Raw genomic sequence first — 14006 nt, 5'->3', positions numbered from 1 at the left:
ACCAGACACATGCAAACACAAAGGGAGTTTACAAAATGTAATTGGAGCCTGACTGTTCCAAACTCAATGTAATACAAATTTGGACTCTTCCAGGAATCGACAATAAATCAAAAAACATGTACAACTGAACTGAACTGGTGTTCATGAGGATAAGTAAAACTGAGGTACACTTTTGACATCCACATCTGATCTTGATTTAAAACTTGCCTTCTATTTCGCAGTCTACAAGAGAAACATGCTAATGCTGTTGAACTCAGGACAAACTGTCGATGTTTAGATTGCATCACTGTTGATCATTTTCTCTTGTCACCTGTTCGTGTAGGTGGTAGAGGTATGTGGAATCTAACCTGAGTTATTCCTGCAACAAAGTGCGGATAATTTTGCATCCACCAGCTGTAGTGTGAAGTCATTTGTTGTGAGACAACATTTATGTATGTTTTATTGCACATGGAAACCGAGGTGTGTCTGCAGGCCAGATTTTCACATGCTGTGTGGTCCTGCCCCAAGAGGTGAGGAGAAGAAGAACCTCACCCTTCATCAACAGAAATGGAGAGTGTATTCTCAGGAATCTCGGCGGAGAGATGATTTTCTTTTCTCAGAGAATGACTCAACATTGACTGAAAGAGAGAGTGAGACTAGAGAAATAGTCTCTACTCTATCACACCTGAGGCGGGCCAGATAGTCCCAGGAAAATGGGTTTCACAGAGAAGATGAGTCAGCAAATATGAACAAGGATGCAGCCACTCTGTCAATGGTCGGATGATTTAACAAGGACAACAGAGAAATGCTCTGATGTCTGAAAATGATATGTGCAAGAGAAAGGGGAAGACCAAAGGAGCGGTGAAAGTGGTAAGAATGAAGATGGGGATGGGGAATTCTTCATCTGCATCCTCCTTTTTCATTGAAAGGGTTTAGTCAGGGCATGCCCTCCCCTCCTGGTCTAAGGGTGTCCACAGTACATATGTTCAACCAGTGGCCAGCTTACATTCATTTGCCAGGCCTTCCTTCCTCTCTAACAGGTACACAACCACACTCTAGGTGACACCTCCTTTGTCCACCATGACAATTAGAGGATATGCCTCTGAGACCCAAGTTCATCTCTTTGTAAAGACAAACTCACTTCTAAGAAATTTTACAAGCTGGAAGAAAGGCCAGTCATATTGTAGTTGGAAGGATAACTAGGAAATAGACAAATGTTATAAATAAGATATTACAGTTCATTTCATTCCAAATTTTGCTTTTGTGTATTAGTATTCATGTGAAAGCCCAACACATCTTCCACAGTTTATTGCCTTTGGGTTAACCACAGCCAGTGGCATTTCCTCCAGAGGAATCACACATGGCCAATATAAATTAACAACTTGAAAATTAATTAGACAGAACACATAATGCTTCTTGAGTTCTGCAAAAACTAAAGAGCTTGCTACTTCACCTTTTTCTTCAATTTAAATGTAATTACTTTCAGTCCTAGCTAGTCAATTTTGGTTTTTACAGTTGTAAGCACTTGCGGAAAATTATATTCTTGGCACCTGAATTCCACTGTGGCACGTACTCTGCTTCCCAGGCCCATACTAGTCTGATTGAAAAAACACCGACAGCGGCACTGTGGCACCCTTAGTGTTTGGCAGCCAACACCATGCAGGAATCGCAGAGAAACTAAAGCAATCAATTAAAAAAGAAAGGGAAAAAATCCAGACATGCACTTTGTCTGCTTTCCTATTTGCATTCTAAATGAACAGTATGACACTGCTTAGTGGGTATATGGATGTAGAATATGATGTTTAAGGTTTCAAAATCAAAGTAAGGACAAAGAATTAATGTAACCAGGGGGAATGAAGAAAGCTAAACACCAGATGATGACAACAATAAGACTTGCTTAACAAAACACAAGTCAGTAACCTGCCTACAAATTTAAACTTGGCTATATTTAAAGTTTTTTATTTAAATAATTTTTTTCCAGACATTAAAGTCAACAAGTCTACATGTTACAGTCACTAATACAAAGACTTCAAACTGGCTATTTCTGCAGAAATAATATATAATAACATGTGCACAGTTACAAGGAGAAGATGTGCTTTTCTTATGTAGAATTGTTGTACATGTAACATTTCAAATACTTGTATGTGTCATTGTAAATAATGTGCAGATCTAACACGTGAGTGCTGGCACCTAAAACTGTACTGTGATGCAAATGTTAAATTTGCATCTGATTTTGTATTCAAAACTTTCCAGTTTGCTGTGACAGCTGGAGAATGCTGGTGTGCAGTGATGTCGCCTCGAATAGAAGGGGTGACAGCTTTGAATAACCAAATAAATTCAGTTTACCTCAGTGCATTTTCCATATTTCTCAGGCCTTTTTTCAATGCAAAACGGCCTACTTGGAGCGATGACTATCACTACATATATGACTGTGGCTGCTGAAAAATAGGGAAATGAATGTTGCAAATATGACAGTTAGTACGGGTGTAGATGGTTTACTTCCCTGTTTGGGCTGTGTTCAGTTTGGTTGTTTGCATGTTTCTTTCTTCATTTTGTTTCTTCTCATATGACAATTGTGCAAGGTTACAAACAAGGTGGAAAGAATTAGGCAACTATTTCCTTCAAATATAACAGGGATATACACTTTGTCTTACTATCTCACAGAAATACACACAGAAAATAACATTCTGACTTGTTTGTGCTGTTTCTGAAACACAAAATCATTGCCGCCGCCCCCCCCCCCCCCCCCCCCCCCCCCCCCCTCCAGCTGTGTCCTAGGGAGGTGAAACCCAAACCAGAGTGGAGAGAGCTCTCTCAACTCCTCAACCTCTCAACACATCCTCAGCGCTACCCTTTGAAAATAAACCACACCGGCAAGTCCCCGTCTCAAACTCTCATCTCATATGTGAGCACACATGCCCCACGCTCCACTGGGAGCTCTTTGGAGACTTCCCCGCTGCTGTTCCAGGAAGCAGATGTGAGAATGGCGGCAATCAGGCGTGATGCTTCACTAGACAATGTGGAGACCATTATTCTCATACTGAAGATATAGAAGATAAGTGAAAGATGCCGTATCTTCTGCAGTTGCCCAGGGTTAGCTAATATGATACAGTGCAAAGCTAAATGCATCTGATCAGTGTCATATCAACAGCATATGGCTTCATTTTGTCAATCTACAGAATCGCAGGCTGGACACAGATTGCAAGGCTTTAACAAATTTAACATGACAAATGAATTGATATAAATGAAGGTAAATGACAGTGATGGGAGAGTAATTGGCCACAAAAAAGAGAAAACCACTCAAACAATAACTTCCACACACCCACAAGGGAGCATAGAGTTGATGAAATATTTAGTGATTTGATATAAACCGGTGACACGTTCTTGCAACTTCCCACACTCTAAAACATGTGGAGAGCTGAAGCTCCAGATGGCTGGGAGTCTGCATTTTCAGAGATCCACCTTCTAATGAGGATTTCTCTCCCACGCAAACTGTTATCTGAGCAAGGAAGAAACTCAGAGTGACCCAGAATTTGTTGCTTCTCGTAAATTAGATGGACCAAGGTGACAGATTGAATAATAACCTAGAGCCATGCATAAAGACTAGGCGACATGATTTCCCCTCTGGTCCAACAGGCAGTGAGAAGCCTGCAGGGGGTATGTGACAGCGCCACGACTGAACAGATATCGTAGCAATGAACTCAGTGTCTTGGCAGAGCTTTAGCTCTGAGGTGTCAAATTCATTTTCATTCATGGGGCACATACAGCACAATTTGATCTCAAATGGGCCGGTCCAATAAAATCAGGGCATAAAAACCTATGAATAACAACAACTCACAATCTTTCCCTTTGTTTTAGTGCAAAAAAGTTCAAATACATTCCCAAAATGTTCACATTTATTGAAATATCTTTTTACAAATCATGAACAATGTGAAATCTCTTAAGACAAATAAGTGCAATTTCAACAACAATATTCCTTGATTTATCATTTGTGCATTACAACTTAGAGATCACAATGTACCTGCAAAAGCACAAAACATTTAGTCACAGGTATCTGGAACTGAACGATATAGTGTTTTTCTTTATGACCAAAACAGCTTGTCATCAAGATGTAGAAATTATTTTAAATGTACATTCATTTCCACATCTGTGTAGAATTCCTGACCATCACTTCATATAAACTAAAGTAGTAACTATTAAGGAAGAAGGTTAAGTAATCCCCCTGCCATGTAAATGTATTAAATTTATACATTAAAAAATACATAAAAGTTGTAGCAATTCATGATCAATAGGGTTCAACCAAACAACGTCACACGAAAGCTGCTAACTGACATTATATTGCACAATGTTCAGTGTCTTCTCTGTAACTCAGTCATCCTGCGGGCTGAATTGGACCCTCTGGTGGGCCGGTTTTGGCCCTCGGGCCGTCTGTTTGATACCCCTGCTTTAGCTACACAAATGGTGGAAGGCAGAAATCAACTGAAGTCATTCAGAAGTGACAGACAAAAGTACACGTGGATGATTATAGTGACAAATTACCAGTAGAAATATTGTCTACAAGAGAAAAAGAAGTCAATGGAAGTTTTGAATGATGAACCTGGAACTAAGCTATGCTATCATCAAGCAAAAAAAAATACAAATAGTAAAGAAATATGAAGCTGATTGCCTTCAGGGCGACAGAAAAAAACGCTGCACACATGCAAAGAGACACACCTATGATTAGTAAGTCCTACATGAAACAAGAACTACCCAAGGTGAATGTTTGTAGCTAAACACTGATAAAGTTTGCTGATTTTTCCTTGAGAACAAGCTTGCAGGACTCTCTAGTGTCAGGGATGTCTTTAAGCATCACAAGACAGGAATACTAAGTGTATGGGACAGTGGGCTCTTTCAGGGAACAGCCCTTTTTATGAAATAACATTCAAGCATTTTCAGAGAGAGACAGAAGAACTTATTATCAATGTAGCTGAATTGTTGCATGCATAGAGGGGGATGGGCACTCTAAGGTGTGAGGGAGGGAGCCATGTGTATCAAAACTCTCATTAAGGATACAGAGCTACTTCAGTGGGAGAAACATATTTAAAAAGCTGAAGAATATTTTCCAACAGCCCACAGTTTCCTGTATACCTGAACTCTGAATCCCATTAGCATATTTCTTATAAGATTATCAAAAAGCTTGTTTATGAAACATGAAGGCAGAGAGAAAACATATGCAAAGTTGATACAAAAATTCATCCACAATTTGGCTCGTTCTTCGATGGAGAATGCTCATGAGAAAGAAGCAGCTTGTATGAAGTTGAGTAAGGCAGTACATGTAGCCGACAGAGCAAAATAGATAGGTTGTTTTTGATTTTCAAGTTCAGTAACTCTTTAGTCTGTCTCCAGTTCTGCATTACAACGATTTCTTATGGCTAAAAATCAATATCAAAGCACATCTGTATCTGTGTATTTTCTATCACTTTGGTCCAGCATCACATCCCCTGCAGAGAGTATGGTATGACACCTGATCTGCCTCAACAAGATCAAGAACACTCGCCTGCATGACTTCCTCTCCTTTCTTTCATTCCTTTCCCCTCTCCATCTCCTACCACCTCTTTCTGAGCTGCACAAAGTCGGATGAGGGTCATCTTACCAATGTCCCTACTGTGATGTAGAAATCCAAAATTTTGGCAACATCCTGACCCGTTAACATGTTAACTTCACTAAGTTGACAGGATCTCCCTCTGCTTTCTGCAGCACTTTTGAACTGCCCTTGTCTTTGATGCTGTTAATGACATTACAAAATAAGCAAACAGGGATGCAACCTGAAATTAACATAAAATCTTAGTAAGCAGCACAGTGTTTGTGTGTTAGACTTGTGCAGCTCTGTAACTTTCTGCCATCATTTTCACATCGTATAAATGTTTCTTGTTCTACACACTTGTTTGAGTGGGCAGCATTTCCACTGAGGCAGTCCTTTGACGTGTGCATATTGTTGTATTGCTGTTTTGTGGGTGTTACTGTGTTTTTATTTTGACATGGTATAATGTTTGTGTGTGTGCTAGGTTGGGGTGTTCTCTGAGGATATGTGTGCACGTGTTGGGGTGTGTGTGTGCCTGTGTGGGGGAGGGAGGCACAGCTCTGCAGTCTGATATTCTGGGAACAGCAGGGTGGCGTTGTTGACCCACCTGCTCCCTTCTCTCTTCAGCTGGATCTAGTCGGATTTCAGCAGCTGCATCCCCTCACAAAGCACCTCTTTGTAATCTTCCCAAGGCACACAAATACAACTGCAACCAGGAGAGGAGAGAGGAAGGAGGAGGGAAGATGGACAGTGGAGACAGAGAGAGGAAAAAGAGCGATAGCTGTTCTGTTTGGTGTGTACCAGTGTCACTGATCCTATATATTTAAATGAAGCTACATACAGTAGCATGTACTCTTAGAAACAGGTCATCCTCTGTCCACATGTACACATGACTGACATGACCTTATACTCATACCTGTGCAGGAGCACATATGCAAAATTAGACTGCATGGTTTGACGGGTGAATATTATTTTAAAAAAACATTTTAGAAATTTATGCAAAGCATCTTTGCAAATGAATGCCCTTAAAAAAGAATAAAGACTGGAACAAGCTGCCTCACAAATAGAAAGTGACTAGAGTTGAGAAGTGTGGCCCATTTGTTTCCCATTAGCAAAATTTCCCCATGGCACTCAGTTGTAATGAATCTCACGCCTCTGGAATATGCTGTGTCACATGCATGTCATTTTGCACTTCACGCTACATAGTAAAAACAAGGCCCACTCTCATTCCATCTTCTCAACCACAAACCTGGTTGTGTTTGAGACCCAATCACCAGAAATTGCATCCCAAAACAAGACTCTGTTCCTCCAATCCTGTCTCCAGCAACTGGTCGCTGCAGTCCCAACTCTGACAATCTGGTGGCAAAAGAAGGGAGGCGTCATTAGGAGATTGACTACAGCAGTGCACTTCACTGCCATCATAAATATTTTTAACTGAATTTGAGGCTATAAATATACCAGCAGGAGTAAAATTCTGCTGTTGGACAGAGAAAGGTAAAGCTATTGGTTCTGATTAAATTATGTACCAATTTATGCAGTCATGTGTGGATAACTGATAGACTACACAAATGATCTGAGCTGTATAAATACCAACACAAACATGCATACACATAAATAAATGTTTACAATTTTTCCAAGTAAGGGGATTCAGATGTTTTACGTTTCAATTACAGCTGGGTCTCAGAAAAGTCATCTTTGTCAAATATGATGATAAATTTTTTAAAAAAACAGGAGAACGGAGAGGTCCAATATAAAAATGTAATCATCATTTAAGTTAATCAATGGTGACACATTCTTTTTATAATTCACAAAAGAAAGTTGATTTTTGCAGAGCACAATAAAGCAGCATCTTGTTAAATTAGGAACTCTGTAACTGAGCAGATTTACATTCTGTATTAAATGTAATCAAGCTGTCCCAGGGGTGACCATTAGTAGACACATAAGGTAGGGAGAAAGAGGGGTACTTCTAATATTCCCGAAACTAAAATAGCAAAGAGTTCAATTATAGATTTTTGGTGGAAACAAAAACATATTGTTCTTTCAATTTAACAAAAAAATCAATAATGATATTTAAACATGAAAGTGACTAAATAAGAACAAAACAACATAGGAGAGCAGAGAGAACAGAGACACATACAAACACAGAAAGGTAACTCAAGGTGAGTGTGGTGAGTGGAATCAAAAGTTGGTGATTTGATCATCTTCAGCTGACATGTAATTTCATCTACTCACTGATCCTGAACAGTCTTCGGTGAGCAGAGGTTAAACGCTTCACCAAAGGAGATATTGTGATCCAAACTGGTCCATTTTTGTAACAGTCTGTTGGAGTATTAGTTATTTAGTAGACAAAATCACTTATCAGAGCAACACGACTAGTCAAAATTAGTGTAAATACAGAAAGTGGAGAAGAGTGTTTTATTTCCAAAGCAAAACACTTTGAGGGAAAGTTAAATCCCTCTGTGAGTAAAAGGGTCAGACTTTGTGGTCAACTGAAAAGCCTCTATATCTTTCTCCTTTCTGCAACACAACTAGTTCCGTGCACCCGTTGGTCCCCAGCGAGAGCACTGCACCTCTTCAAAGCGAACAGGAAGTGACTTTAGTGACCTTAGACTCCTACACCATGTGATGTGCATCTGTACACCACCATATAGCCATAGTCCAAAGTTCATTCAACAACCTAGTAAATTCAACACAACAATACAAAAACAGCATCCGTTTTAATGTGTCGCACATCTACAGGCAAACACTGGTTTACACACACCATGTGTATGATTTGCCTTTTTAATGTCCCTGAAGAGGCTTTTTTCAGTTTGTTGCTTTGCATGTCTGCAACAGTCAGACTAACAGTTAGAAATGGTGAAGTGGCTACCAGGAAATACCGTGTACCCATCACCAGTGGAAACGGTTAGCAATTGCTTCCTTGTTTCTTTGCCTGGGGCAAGTGATGTCTGCGTGACAGTTGGTAGGGAAGCTCTACAGCACGCTATGGATCACAAACATCAGCCCAAATTGGACTGGGCCGGAATTGGGCTAACAGTCAAGTAGAGTAACACTAACAAAAACAAAAATAAGGCCACAAAGCAACCTTCTACAAAAATTAAATTTTAGGTTGTGATAGGAAAATGGAACAGCATTCTAAATATTTAACATATCATCATCATGAGCAGCATTTTTGCCTTTTGATTAAAAAAAGTTTTTAAAATTCAAAATTTGTCATTTACACTTTGCCCTCCTCATCATTTTCCAGGACCTTGACAGCTCAGTCAGTCATTTATGATCAAATTCAACAACAGCAACTGACAGATGGCATAAACTCACTAAAAATTATTACAGCAAAAAAAAAAAAATGTGTTAACTGAAAAGGTGACCAGAATATGCCCACACACAAAGGATAGATATGTGCTGACCTGGCCAGCTGAGTGCAATGCAAAGCTACATATCCTCAATCCCAAATTGTCATCCTCATCTACTCTTAACTCTTTTGACAACAGCTCTGAGGATCTGGACTGCAGCCGTATCTACAAGCATCTGTGATTTATGGATGATGTTGCAATGCCATTTTTGGTCAGTTAGAAACAACTTTATGAGCGTTTGTAAGGGTCAGGATACAGGATGTTGACAACAGAGAGCATGCATGCAAAGTTAGGATGGAGGATTCAGTATATTTCTGCAGCTTTAAACAGTCATTTTCCTTCTCCTAACATAGAAAATCAAATATTAAAGTTGTCTATAACAGAGAAATTGTAGATTTGTGTATCCTGTGCATATGTGCAACTTAGTGAAGGAATGCCTCTTAAAACTACCCCGTGGAGGAATCAACTATAAACTCTATCCATTTTAAATCATATATTAAATTAATCCATATCTTGTCCATGGAAATAACTTTAGAGCTGTAGCATCATATGATACAATACAGAGCTCATCAAGATGATCACAACACACTCCTTTTCTTCATGTGATCAGCAGCAGTTGTGCTAATGTGTTTTTCACTGTAGCAATTCTATTAGGGGTTACAGACAGGCTGAAGAGAGAAAGACTAACTGCCGCTCATAAACACTGAAAGTCTTTGCTGGTGCACTGGAAGGGTAAATTTGATACACTTCACCAATAATTATTTTAATAGCTTATAAATTATCCTGTAATATATGAATTGTACGCAAGAGATTTAGGTTTCATGCTGCACTGCAATCACTTGCTCCACACAGCACTTGAATGGGTAAACATGTGTTTCCAAGCATACATTTTCTCAGCCTTAGCAACATAAAATTGAACATTGCAGATGGATTTTTGTTCTTGTTTTAATTATCCGTAAATAAAAACAATGCACCGCAGTTATCTTAGTGCTGTGAAGCAAAGTCCCCACAGCCAGACGAGTCCTCTAAATAGTCTTGGTATTGTGGAGCGGCCTTCCATTTCCCGTAAAATCAAGCGGGTGGGCTCTTTGTTCTCTTGCCGCCCCTGAGCCCTGTCCTAAATGTCTACATGTCCCGCACCATCTAATTCACAGGCAAATTAGGAAGATGATTTATGAGAATCAAAGATCAAAAAAGTAGACAATGTGGAAAACTGAGCACACCGCAAGTATTATTCAGAACATATGCCGTGAAAGATGACAGGAAAGAAAGAGAGAAAGAAAGAGGGGGGTGTAGATCAAAAACTGTAAAAAAAAATAATAATAAAAAAAAATCCTCAAACACCCACATTCATCTTGGGACAACTCTGGGACAAGATACACCATGGAAATGTCATCCCTGCTGAACATCCCAGCATTTAGGCTGTCATGTCAAAAGAAAATAAGGTGGAATGGACATTCCCGCTGTGCTTGGAAGTTTGTTGATCTCCAGTAATCAACCTCGAGCTGCACTTTCACTCAGAAATTTTATAATACACTTCATAAGGGTACACATTAAGTGACTTGCATGTGCGGGGTGCTACACAACCAAGATACCTACGGGCAGTTTTCAGATCAAAGAAATTACAGAAAGGCCTGGGGGAAACTAGTGAATGAGGAACCGACTTAGCATAATCTTTTCCAATCTGCTACTACAACAGCTTCCAAAACTTCCCTATTCATAATCTCTAATTCATATGAACATACACAACTATCACAAGCAAAACCGCTGCCTCACAAAACATTCATGTGTCAGGGAGAAAACATGGCAAAAAATCTGGAAACACTTGAGGTTTTTTTTTATTCTCCTGACATTAAAAACTGAGTGTGGCTGAGTGCCAAACACACCCAGAGACATTTTGGACTAATTATTTCCTTCAGCCTCAAATACTCCCCCTTCAATCTCTTCAAAACTCCCTTCTGTGCAACCCCTCGCCTCAACCTCTGTGCATCCACTAATAGGTTTAAATAAAACCTGCAATTGGTCCAGTAAACCCCTCATTATTGTGTTTTAATGGAATGAATTTAGGATAGTGTGAGGTCAGAGGTCAATGGGAGGTTCTAACACACAGCAGCTGTCATGGGGTTAGACTGTGATTAGAACCAGTGGAGTCAAACATCCCCAGGTTCTCGACCTCACTAAGTAGACAACCTGGAAAATACATTTGGCGACAGATCAAAATGGAAAACATCCACCAGTTTCAGAGTGAGGATGAGTACAGATGGAACAGAAAATAGGAACACGTACATCCATCACTAAGAGTTGGCTGTAATGTGTGTGTGAACCTGACTGAATTGTCCTCTGATTCTTTTCACGTGTGTGAATGTGACAATACCGTGCTCTATACCTTTCCCAAGACTGCAAAATGTAGCATTTTCTACTCAGGATATCCTCCACAAAACTTGTATCTCATCTTTCAACTTGAATTTCCTGCGACTGTAAATTTTGCACTAATTACCTTCTTTCTGAGTGTGTGAAACCAAAGATAGAAGTGGCCTGGTTGATGTGGTTCATGGGTGAAATATGGTTTGTTAGCAGCCAAGCAGTTTGTTCCACATGTCATTATGCAGATTGTCTGGGTGAGAGGGAGGGCATGCCAGTCTCCACAGTTCACCAAGTTTACGTTGACTCAGTGTACAATCAGTAAGATTATTTAACAAAATGAAGGCCTGCTGTTTGAGTTAGTGTTAGCGTTAGGGTGTTGTGGTGTCTGCAGAAACAGCTGTGCCTCATGTGGGAAATTGTAGAGAAATTGTATCAGAATTGCAGAATTCATGCATCATGCACAGAATTTCAGATTTAAATATGTAAATTTAGGGTGACATACAATATTTGCTGACCACAGAGCAAACATTTAACTAAACATGAACTTCCTGACCCGATGAACTACTCATAAGATTCGCATCATCATTATACAGCTAAGACTCCTCTCTGTATGGTACAATGTGGTGGAAATTTATACCAATTTAACTGCTTGGCAAACTCCATCGAATAACGGGGCTAGAGTTGACAAATGTGCCTAACTGTATTAAAACACAGAAGCAGAGACCAAAGGAGGCAAGATTCCTGTGGGGGACTGTGTAATTTAATTTTGTATGCGGATTAGAAGCCAGAGAGTATAATTTACATGTGGGGTAGAAGTGACTCGGGCCCAGGAGAAATGAGCTAACATGCTCCGCTCAGGCCTCCCCCCAAAAATCTAAAAATCTTTACCCGAGTCTTTCCTTTGAGATGCATCTCAAAATAGGAAAATTAAAACCTTCCTTCATTCTTTGAGACACTTAAGGTTCATGCACGGTTAGCTCTCCTCTGTTGCTCCTTCCTTTTCTAATCAAGAGCCTAAAGCCCACAAAGTCTGGCCAGAGCTTCTCTTAGAATACAGGGATGCGTGAAGGGGGAAAGCTGGACTCTGTTAAAGTCTGTCTCCTTCTTTCTGTACCCAAAGACCAAGACAGTCTATAGAGACAGCAGCTGTCACTCATATTGGACTGATTTATCTTCATTGCTGTCCTACTGAATGAAATGGGGATCTAGCCTTCCGTTTTTTTTCATTAAATGTTAAGTAGATTTAATTTTGTTTAGCTTCACCTAATCAGCCTCCAGCTATTAAAACCATGTTACAATACAATATGCTATTTCATTGTAGAGTTAATGCACACCAAATGAACCACTCTTTGAATTACGTAATTTGGATTATTATCAGTTTATTTGTGTGTCTGTCTGTTGACAGGATACCTCAACTCTGATGAAAGAATTTCCATAAAATTCATTGGGAAGACACGACTTGTGTTAATAACAGTTGATTCAATTACTGAGGAAATTGAGAGCAGGGAATTCCAACTTTACATGCAATGCAAATAGGCGGTTAAATTGGAAATACGAATTAAATTCAAAGTGGTCAGAAAATATATTTCACTGTTGTGTAAGTGACAGGAATTAAGACTCATGAGTTTCACAGCAAATTTCTAAACTGTTAAGTGTTAATGGAGCTTTGCTCTGACTGAGTGCTTTTTAGTTATTTATTAAAAAATAACAGAGATAAGCCAGAGATAAAAGAAATTTTAGCTCAAACAACAATTTCTAAACTTTTTAGATTTGTTCCAAATATATATCCGATCCATATAAGATAAAAGATAACAGTTGCATGCATATGTATATGTTCATACTCAGTTTTTTTTTTTTTTTGTGTAGAGTGAGATGAGAATGAAGCCAGAGTCATCCACGCTGGACAACTGTCAATTTGTCCTGTCTAGCTGCACACACCACACACACAGACACACACACACACACACACACAGACACACAGACACACAGACACACACACACACACACACACACACACACACACACACTGAACTTGACAGAAATGAACACTTTGACAGCAACTGCTATAAAAGAATATAGCTGTGGGCTGACCAAGTGAGCAGTTTGATTGCATCTTTTGTGACTGAAATTTTTAAGGACAAAAATTGATTTTGTACTACATGTTCAAAACAAACATTCATTGTTCTTTTAAAAAAGCCATATATAATATCATGTCATTCAGTCACTAGCTATAAACCATTTTCTGTCTATAGGATTATTGGTAATAAAAAGAATGAATAGTGAGAATGAAACGTCTTACCTTACAGTGCAAGCCATTGCCTTTCTAGGAATATCTCTTGTACAAGAAACAGTTTCTAGTATTCCCACATTACAAACTCTTCTCTTCTCTCAGCCACCTGCAGTGTGCACTGAGCTAAGCAAACTGCCGTGCAGCACAAACATACCTTGTCTTTTCATGGGGAGACCAGTGATAAAAATCATCCCACAATACATGAACAAAGACACCTTTAACAAAGGCAGTGATTCAATCTACTCTCTTATCTCCTGTGCCCTCTATGTATTCAGTGTCATAAAAACTGGAGAGGAGAAGTGACTTTTAAATCACAAACAGACTAATAGAGCAAATGCACTTCCTTTTCTGAATTTCAATCACATTTTTTTTCCTCAAAAAAGTAATTGGTCTTGCACATGTCATTTTAAAACTTAAAAATGCTTTATACTAAGAGGAGGAAATATTAACACCAGTTATG

General features: G+C 39.3%; 1 long non-coding RNA gene across 1 annotated transcript; it reads right to left on the bottom strand.

The window, feature by feature from the left end:
• Window positions 1–3842: 3842 nt before the first annotated feature.
• On the bottom strand, window positions 3843–13837 carry LOC110966746 (uncharacterized). Its single transcript, XR_002596761.2, has 3 exons — window positions 13556–13837; window positions 6789–6895; window positions 3843–6245 (listed from the first exon to the last, which is right to left on the bottom strand). It is a non-coding gene; the product is annotated as an uncharacterized LOC110966746 (long non-coding RNA).
• Window positions 13838–14006: the final 169 nt, after the last annotated feature.

This window comes from Acanthochromis polyacanthus, chromosome 21 (genome assembly GCF_021347895.1).
Source record: "Acanthochromis polyacanthus isolate Apoly-LR-REF ecotype Palm Island chromosome 21, KAUST_Apoly_ChrSc, whole genome shotgun sequence".
In the NCBI taxonomy this organism is placed as follows: Eukaryota; Metazoa; Chordata; class Actinopteri; family Pomacentridae; genus Acanthochromis; species Acanthochromis polyacanthus.
Note: the sequence above shows the minus strand (reverse complement) of the source record. Positions and strands in the feature narration are given on the sequence as shown.